Source organism: Meles meles, chromosome 1 (assembly GCF_922984935.1).
Source record: "Meles meles chromosome 1, mMelMel3.1 paternal haplotype, whole genome shotgun sequence".
Taxonomy (NCBI): domain Eukaryota; kingdom Metazoa; phylum Chordata; class Mammalia; order Carnivora; family Mustelidae; genus Meles; species Meles meles.
In genome coordinates this window covers 110,508,542-110,518,169 of record NC_060066.1, presented here as the reverse complement: position 1 = coordinate 110,518,169, position 9,628 = coordinate 110,508,542, and the positions used below count along the sequence as shown (strand labels likewise).

Sequence of the window (9,628 nt, the reverse complement as noted above, 5' to 3'; positions counted from 1 at the left end):
CAGACGAGACGCCTAAACTGCTGAGCCACCCTCACAGAGGCCTTAAGTACTGGGAGCAGAGCGGAGAGGAGAAGCCTAGAAAAATAGATTTTTCAAGTTGTTTTCTCTCTGTGTCCCCCATTCGAGTGTCTAGGCCCTTACTGTGTGGTATTGATTGCAGTCTACTTAAAGCACGACCACCTTCCTGATATTTGGCAGTTTCTCATAAAGTTAAAAAATATACCTACCCTGTTACCTGGTAATATTGCTATTAACTTCCTGAGAAAAATGAATGCTTACATCCAAAGGAAGCTTCTACACGAACATTGGTGCAATGTCATTTATACTAGGCCAACCTGGATAAAACTCACATGTATTTTCAGAATGGATTAGTACTGTGTAGTAAAAACATTCAAACTATGGATAAGGCAGTAACACAGATAACTCCCTCAAACAGTGTGTTCAGCAAAAGATGCCCACCATAAAGGCATGTTTGTACACCTGAAACATATGTATTCAAATGCACCTATCTGATACTCCTGTGTGCTCCCACTGCCAGGAAGTATCAGCAGAGAACAGGGCTTCCCTTTTTAAAATATTTTGCCAGGAAACTTCCTGAGCTGATGGAAGTACATTAGGCTGGCTGATACTCACAGAGGCTTATACCTTTATCACATTTTGCTGTCTACTTTCCATATGTATAACCTTAACATTAAACATAAAGTTAATTAACTTTATTTTTTAATTTTAATTAAAATTAAATTAAATTAAATTATTTTAATTAAAATTAAATTAAATTAAAAATAATTTTAATTATTCAGTTAATTAACTGAACGACAGATTAGACCACAGGACATAACAGATATAGCCAGAATATTCCACCCCAAAATAAAGTGAATTAGTTTTAAAACCTGAGAATTCTCAAAAATATTATTTTAGTTCTATTTAATATTAATTCAAGATTAAACTATATATTTGTTTCATATGTACACAAATAAGTTACTTTTTTCATGTAGTCTATAAAATCTATGCAAAAGACTGAATACATTAGCACCTTTAACATCTCCTAGACAATGTTAGAGCTCTGGAACATCTCAATTCCATTTACTCCCCCTCATTTTTGGGTGTTTGGCCTTACTTTCATTTCAACGTACATTTTGAATTCATAGACATTATTATTATTGTTTGGATAGTGATATTTATTTGACTTAGTCACATATTTAACCTATCCACCCCGTTGCTCTTCATTCCTACCTTCATTTTTCCATATTTTTCTTGTGCCCAGATAGCCTGAAGAGTTACCTTTTGCATTTCCTTTAGTTGGGGTAAACTGCTAATGTGGTAAGGTCTTCACTTCCTCTTGACAGATATCTGGCCAGGGATTAGCAGCACCTAGTAGGTTGGAAATGATCTTGCTCTAGCCCTTCCCTGAGGTCTCCTTTTTCATTGTTTTTGCTGGGAATTCAGCTTCCAATCTTCGGAGGATGTAATAGGAATTCACCACCCACTCCCCATCCAGGTGCTGCTATGATTGTTTTCATTTGTCTTTGGTGTTCACCTGATTTTCTTGTCCTTCTCTGGCTTGAAGTTCACTGATCTTCTTCCACATGTGGTTGGTCACAATTTTTCCTTAATCGTCCGTAATATCTTTCAATATGGTTTCCGCCCCATTTGCTGGCTCTTCCAGCCTCCAAGACTTTAATTACATGTGTGTTAGGCCTTCAGGACATGGCCCGTATCTCTATTACACTGCTTTCTCAATTTCTCTTCCTTTCAGCTCTCTATGCTTAAGTCTGGAGAGTTTCTTTCTACTTACATAGCTCCAGGATAATCATCTCTCTTCCAAACTGCTATGAAACTCAACTATTAACTTTTTAAAATGCCAACTATTATATATTTTATTTCTATAGTTTTTATCTGACTTTTAAAATGGATTCTGTTTCTCTGATGAAAATTTTTATCTTGTCATCCCTTTCCTGGTCAGCTAAATCATACCACTTTATCTTTTTACAGTAATTGTAGGTAACTTTTAAGAAATTTAAGGAACCTCTCTACACCCAAGGTGGGGCTTGAACTCACTAGTCCAAGATCAAGAGTCACATGTTCTACTAACTAAAATAATAACTCATAACTCAGTATCTCAATCACCCATGAGATAGTTTCCATGGTTTGCTTCCCCACCCGCTTGCTTCTCTTCCCTTACAATCCTAGAGTATTGTGATTGAATGATGAAACTGTTGTGTGAACAATGATAGCCTGTTTGAAAGATGTTGTCTTTCTCTGAAGATATTCACCCTCTCCCCCAGGAGGCAGCAGAGGAACAGATCGCCCCTAATCCTTGACTAAACTGATTTACAGCTTGTTTGCCCTCAGGGGAAGCCTCAGTCTGCAGCTAGTTTGCTCACACTGCTGTGCTGTAGATGGCCAGGGCTCCCCCACCTGAGACCGTGGCATGTTTCCTCGGGCCCCTCCTCTTCGATGAATCCTGAACTTCAGTTTGTATCTCCTGAGCACCATGGCAGTGCTGAAAATTCCACTCTCTTTTCAGCCACACTCTGCTTGCCTTCTAGCCTCTTATGTGCACATAGCTTAACCTGCAAATGTGTCCAGGGGAAATTCTGTCCCAAGCATGCAGCTCACTTAACCCACTCCAGGATCTTGGCTCCTCAAGTCTGAATCCTTGGTCAGCTCCACATGTCCTCTCTCTCTGTCCAGATCTATGAAACTTTTTTTTTTCTTAAGGAGTCTGATCATATATTTGACAGAGAGAGAGACACAGCAAGAGAGGGAACACAGCAGGGGGAGTGGGAGAGGGAGAAGAAGTTCCCGCAGAGCAGGGAGCCGGATGCGGGGAGGGGCGGGGGGACGGATCCCAGGACCCAGGGATCATGATCTGAGCGGAAGGCAGACACCCAACGCAAGGAGTGAGCCACCCAGGAGCCCCTCTATGAAACTTCTTAATGTGTTGCTGTTTTCTCTGACTCTTACTAGCTGCCATCTCTCCAGTTCCTCAGTGTCTTGTTCCTGAGGGGGGAAAGGCAGAAAACTAGTTTTATTCCACTGAGTTTCTCTTCACTTTTCTCTTCTCTCTCGAGCTGAATGGATAGTTCTCCCAACGATTTCAAACAGAATTCCTTCAATGCAGACATTATTTCTTTTCAAGGTGAATGCCGGTTTACTGCCAATACACCATCATCACTGAAAGATGACATCTACAACTTCCAGATAAATTATATTTTCTTTTTTTTCCCCTTAAAAGAAGGGGGGATCACTAGTGCATACTTGAAGTTTTCTTATAATAATCTTGGATTAAGTACGACCAGATACTAAAAGCTCTTGCTAGAAGCATGGGCAGAAGCCTGCCCACCATGAGCTGAACAATCATCATGCCTGTCCAAGATCCAAGGATTTGAGGATGCTGGATCCAGGTCCCTGCTGCACTATCTCCACTCAGTTAGATGGCTTTCAAAATCATCAAGTAACCAGTTTTTCTGCTGCTGGTCACTAATATGGAGGACAAGAAGCCAACCAAACCATTTAACACCCCTCATTTCTTCTGGGGAATGTTGAAAGCTGGCGGTGTGGTATAGTTAGAAGTGGAAAGCAAAGTGCTCCTGGGAGGGAGAAGGGTAAGGGAGGCCAGCCCATAAAAATGAGACAGAATCATGCTTCTCCAAGTTCATTAGGAACAGAGCACTTCCATATTTGACCACATCCGTGTACCTTTATCACTGATGAGCTAATAGTTCCCATACTTTGATTTACATCTTTTACATAATCGATTTATTTTTAAAATTAATTGTAGATCAGCATCACAACTGAAATACCAGTAGGAACTACCACAAACAGGATGTAACTCTAAAACTACATAAAAGGAAAAAATCGAGTTGTTATAGTTAATAACAGAAGTAATAAGCAGAGGGGCGCCTGGGTGGCTCAGTGGTTTAAGCCGCTGCCTTCAGCTCAGGTCATGATCTCAGGGTCCTGGGATCGAGTCCCGCATCATGATCTCAGGGTCCTGGGATCGAGTCCCGCATCGGGCTCACTGCTCGGCGGGGAGCCTGCTTCCTCTCACTCTCTCTGCCTGCCTCTCCGCCTACTTGTGATCTCTCTCTGTCAAATAAATAAATAAATAAAATCTTTAAAAAGTAATAAGCAGAGCCCAGGAGCCTCCACAAGCATTCCCTTGAGGTGTGGGCAGGGGCAGGGCAGCCTTTAGAGGAACCTAGAGCAATGTTGGGCTTGAGTGATCAAGGCAAGAAAACCCTGGTCATGCTGGGATCACCACTGCCCTGCAGGAGCCAGGGCCTGGAATGGGTTCCTCTTCACCAGCCCAGGGAAGGCAGGAAAGTCCTCCTCTCCAGTAAAGCTCAGGGAAAGCGGAGAGATCAGTACAGACACAGGAGCTGCTGGTCCATAGGGATGTACTAGGTGGACTAAAATGAATCTAATGCTGAAGGACAAGTCTAGACCTTCAAATAAACAAATCTCATGTGTACTGACGTGCCAGATGAATGAGCCAGATGTGCAGTTTCAAATGTGGAGGCCACCAGACGCCTATGGCAAGTGAGTGCTTGAAATGCAGCTAGTGCTGAGAAACTGAATTTTCAAATTTGTTTTTTGTACCTCATAATTAAGTTTAAATAGCTACACATAGCCCTGGCTACAGTATAGGATAGTACAGGTTAGATAATAACCAGCATACCACATCTGGTGAAGCTGACTAACTCATCGTCTGCCTAATTGCTCTGTAGCAGTAAACAGATTAATGACACCTCGCTTTTTTTTTAAGATTTTATTTATTTATTTGACAGAGAGAGATCACAAGTAGGCAGAGAGGCAGAGAGACAGGGGTGGGGAGGGGGGAGCAGGCAGAGAGAGACCCATGCGGGGCTCAATCCCAGGACCCTGAGATCATGACCTGAGCCAAAGGCAGAGGCTTAACCCACTGAGCCACCCAGGCGCCTCAGACACCTCACTTTTAATAACAATTCTTTTTTTTTTTTTTTTTTTTTTTTTAAGATTTGTTTGAGAGAGAGAGAGAGAGAGGGAACACACAAAGGAGCAAGTTGGGCGGGGGGCGGGGGGGGGGCAGTGGAAGAGAGGAAGAGAGAAGGAGAGTCTTCAGCAGACCCCACGCTGAGTGCAGGGCCAACAGTTCAGGACCCTGGGACTACGACCCGAGCCAAAATCAAGAGTCTGATGGTTAACCCACTGTGCCATCCAGGCACTCCCAAGAATAATCCGGAATTGCTTTCTTCAGCTGCCTAGATACTGCTGAATGTCAGTTCAACCCCAGGGGCCATCTCTTCTGCTGCCTCTGCTTCCTCATCAGATCCACACGGCTTCTCCAAGGGAACAAATGGGAGCCTCAGCCAGTTCTGCCCTCTCACAGGTGGGGTCTCCGTCCCTTTGCTGGTCATGGGGCTCTACCCAGGTGGTGGCTTCAGACCTTTCCCCCCAGGTCTGACTGATGTTGCTGAAGCACTGTGTTGGCCCAGTGTTGTACACTGAAGAAGTTTCCATGTTTTTGAAGGTCCCTGGCACGAGAGCATGACTCCAGGCTCTGGTTGGCAGGAGGTCACATAGAGCCATGCCATCTCTGTGTGGATTAGGTGAGGCAGGAGTAAGACAGTCATGTCAGCCATTGTGGGTCTCTGGTAGAACTTTTGTCCCATTCCCAGGACACTGCGTTTGATTCTCAAGAGCAGCGTTTTTACTGAATTGTGCAAAGCTAACTTCTCTATAGCACAAAGAGGACTGCAGAACAAGAATGGAAGTCACAGAAGCAATGGCCTTCCTGGTCATGAAAGAGTCAAGACAAAGTTCTGAGGTAGGACTTAAATGGTGATGGCGAGGTTTTGAACTTCCATGGGAGCCAGAAGGCCAAGCCCAGCAAAGCTCTGGCACTTCAGGGACTTTGACTCTGGATGGATGCCAATACTCTTCATTCCCCAAGTCTGTCCGAGAGTGAAAGAACATCCCAGAACAAAGCGAAAACACAACAGGTCTCCCAGATCCACCAGAAACTGCGGGTGGGACACAAAGGACCAGAATGGAGAGTGACCCAGAGAAAAGGACAATGGGTGTATTGACCAAACATTAACTGGGAATTGGCTTTATTTAACGACTAGAACGGATCTGTCTTCGGATGGTCCAAGGGCTACATTTCCACAGAAGAATTTCCACCCCTCAACATATAAGCTAGCTATGATGTATATACAGAGGTTCATATGAAAATTATATTTCTATATCAGTAGTAAAGAGATTTTGAAAGAATTATCACACTCATTGTCGACTTACAGAAATGGAACAGCTATAAGAATGTTGTCATTAAACAAAGAGAAAAACAGGATTTAGAAAAGAGACAGAAAAGGGAGGAGAAAGAAAAAACCCTACAGAAGACTTGAGAGTATTTTGGTTTTGTTTTCCCTTTCCTTGGTAAACGGATCAGCTGAAAGCCAGCAAACAGCTAGTCTAGACAGTTAATTCCGGTGAAGCTGCCTCACTCATCAGGTCAATATTTTTAGCTTTCTGTGAATGCTCCCAGAAGTTCTTGGAAGTTTAGTTGTGGGATGAATGTGGTGACTCCGCCTCCCCAGTTTTCTTTGTGTAATACCTGCCAGGCCCTTGCTTTGGCACCTCTTAATTCAGCCTACCTGAACTACTTTCTCCATCAGGATTTCTTAAGCTCATAACCACATCTGTTGAGCCATAATTATTCTGAAAAGAGCAGATTTGACGATGCCCACTTGGGTATCACTTTGACACACCTTTAACAGTTGAATATCAACTTATGGTAATGGTTGTGAGCAACACAGAGGTAATTAGATAGCAGATAGCACAGGAAAGCCAATAACCTGAGGACAGCAAAAATATCACAATAGATACTTTAAATTTACTTTGCCTTCTTGCCTCAGCCAAACCAGAAGAAGTATCAACTTCACTTTAGCATAGCCCAGTGGCTTTGAACTTTTTCCAACCAAGTCCTATTAAATATAAAGTACAAAACGTGTATCATTAAAAAGCCTTTACCAATATAAGCCACCCTGAATAAGCACCGATGTAGTACCAACTAAAGTTCAGAACATTAGCAGACCACAGAAATCTTCCTCATGACTTTTCCCACCCAAGAGCTCACGGAGTCATCTCCATCCCAAAGCCCCACAACACCCCCCCCCCCATTTTATCAGTGTGTGTGTGTGTGTGTGTGTGTGTGTGTGTGTGTATGGTTTTTTTGGTCTTTTGGTCTTTGCTTTCACATAAATTAAATCATAAAGCATATATTTTTTTTTGCGGGGGGAGACAGGCATGGTCTGAGTTCTTCACTCACCATTATGTCTGTGATATTTATCCATGTTTTCCATGTAGTGCTTGTTTTCATATTCCTTGTATGAATTGTATCTCAGTATACTTATTAAGCTCTTGGACGTTTGAGTTGGTTCCAGTTTAGGATATTTTGAATTGTTATGAACATTCTTTTCTATGTCTTTTAGGGGACATATCCATTTCTCTAGGACAGCCCGTTTCAATAAAAATATAATGGCAGTCACATATAGTTCTAAATTTTCTAGTAGATACCTTTTAAAAAGTAAAATGAAAGAGGTGAACATCTATTTAATATTGTACTAGACCTACTATATCAAAATATCGTCATTGCAACGTGCGATATTAACATTTCAGGTGTTCAGTAGCTGCATGTGGCTTGACCTCTCATATCGGAGAGCACGGGACTAAGGTATGTAGCTAAAAGTAGAATTTCTGGGCCACAGTATATAACCATGAAGGCACGACCCTTAGCTGACACTGCCAAATTTTTTCCCAACAGTTTTGGAATTTATTTTTACCGTTTCCAGAATTGAGAGTCTCCTGTGCTCTTCATCCTCTCAACATTTGGGATTGTCAGTCTTTTTTTTTTTTTTTTTCTTTTTTAAAGTCAGATTTATAGAGATGTAATTTACATACAGTAAAATTCATGAACATTAGACTATACTACATTCTCTTCAGTGATACTTCTACATGAAAGTGGATTTGGGTGGTTGCTGTGATAAGAAAACAAGCACTGTGCGCACCCCCCCCCAATCAGTGTGTGACAAGGAATGAAGCTTGAGAAGGTCTGAGAAACTGTGCAGTGCCCAACACCAAGGCATATGATTTCGAAATGTCAGAACACTGAAAACAACAAATCGTTCTGTTAAACTTTTGCAGAGAATCAAGAGAACACCTAAGAATATCCACAGCACCACCCACATACCCTCAATATACAGAAATATATATGTGAACCAAGCAAACAACAGCATTCCCCAAGTACATACCAGAAAATACCAACCAGAATCCTCAGGACAACAGACAATCCAAGAGTCTCACAAGCTATATTAGTTGTCATTTACGACCTAACAGGGAATAGAGATCCCTGGCAACTACCACTCATCAGAGATTAGTCCCAGGAATTCACTTCATAAAATTAAACCACAATCACACACTAATGCCCGCGGATAGGGGAAAATAATGATGCACAATGAGAGAAAGAGAGAGAAAAAGAAGAGTTTTCCAATCACCCCACTTAGTATGTAAAAGGCAAAGAGCTCACTTTCTGCTCATGAGATTCAACAGAACTGAGCCAACAGCACTGACCGTCCAGGTGTGCAGGAGGAGCCGGCCAAGGGCAGGATTCTATTGGCTCCACTGAGATGTCTGATAGGCTAATTTTTATGGACATAGCAGAAAACAAAACAAAACAAAACAGCAACAACAAAAAAAACCTGTCATGGAATACTGCAGTGATATGCATGCCAAATGATAGGCCAGCCCATACTCTAAGAGGATCAGGTTGGGGAGATGGGGCCGGTGGGTCTTATGTAAGAGCTGATGTGAATTAGATAGGACCCGGAATCCAGGAACATAGATTTTATGTGAGGATACGTGCAGGTGATAAACTTGAGGAAAGACGCGGAATTCAGTTAAAAGTTAGGCACTCCGTCCCTGGGTGGGCTCGAACCACCAACCTTTCGGTTAACAGCCGAACGCGCTAACCGATTGCGCCACAGAGACACAAGCTTCCTGTTCTCCCCCGCCTTCTTAGGTAGTCAGTAGCTCCTTACCGCGCGACGTGCCGCGCACTGGACAATAGACGTTCCGAAGCCCTGGAAAACCCGAGACCAGGATCGGAGCAGACGCCGCGTGCTCATCACGTGAAACCTCGGCGCCGGGCGATTCTGAAGACAAAAGGGCACCCCAACGGCCTCTCCCCGTTTGCTCCCCACCCGCCTTAAACGCTAGGGTCCTCGTGGTCTGAGGCGAGTGGGCTCCGCGGGACGGTGCAAGTCGGTGGGCTCTCCTGATGGCACTTGCCGTTTCTCCGCCTTCACCAGACCGCCCTTCGTCGCCACCTGTCCTCAGGGGTGCGGGGGACCTGCACCAGGACGATGTGCCGGCTGGAGGGGGTGGGAAGAATACAAGCGGTCAGAAGGAGAGCATTTGTCCACATTCCCGCATGCCTTCAGGGCGGGGGGTGGGAGCGCTTCCGCTGCCTTCTTCGGTTTCCCGAGCCAGGCAGGGAAGCTCTGCGCCCGCAGCGGTCGTGGCGATGGTCGTTCTAACGTCCCCACGCCGAGAACGGGGGTCACACACGCACCAGGACGCTCTCCTG

The 9,628-nt window shown here is 43.8% G+C and overlaps 1 non-coding gene across 1 annotated transcript; it reads right to left on the bottom strand.

The window, feature by feature from the left end:
- Positions 1-8,956: 8,956 nt before the first annotated feature.
- On the bottom strand, positions 8,957-9,030 carry TRNAN-GUU. The gene has a single exon. It is a non-coding gene; the product is annotated as a tRNA-Asn (tRNA).
- Between the last annotated feature and the right edge of the window lie 598 nt (positions 9,031-9,628).